This window comes from Phoca vitulina, unplaced genomic scaffold, assembly GCF_004348235.1.
Source record: "Phoca vitulina isolate PV1807 unplaced genomic scaffold, GSC_HSeal_1.0 scaffold11, whole genome shotgun sequence".
Classification (NCBI taxonomy): domain Eukaryota; kingdom Metazoa; phylum Chordata; class Mammalia; order Carnivora; family Phocidae; genus Phoca; species Phoca vitulina.
This window is the reverse complement of record NW_022589714.1, coordinates 32485452-32485710: the sequence shown is the minus strand read 5'-3', so window position 1 is coordinate 32485710 and position 259 is coordinate 32485452.

Sequence of the window (259 nt, the reverse complement as noted above, 5' to 3'; positions counted from 1 at the left end):
TGCACAAGAAAGTTCGCCCATATAATAACTTGGCATCTTAGCAAGAGAGATGTTGAATCTCACTTTCTTGAGAGCCAACAGGAAGTGAGGGAGTAGGAGGTGCCCCAGGTCTTGGATCTCTGACCACTGCTGCAGAGTGCAACTTGCTTTGCTTGGGTTAACTGAGTGTAGGAGCTCTCTGTCCTAGATTCTGGGCAAATCATCCAACAGTGGCCATAAGTTTCACCTGAAGGTGATCTGGGCTCTCAGAATCACTCCC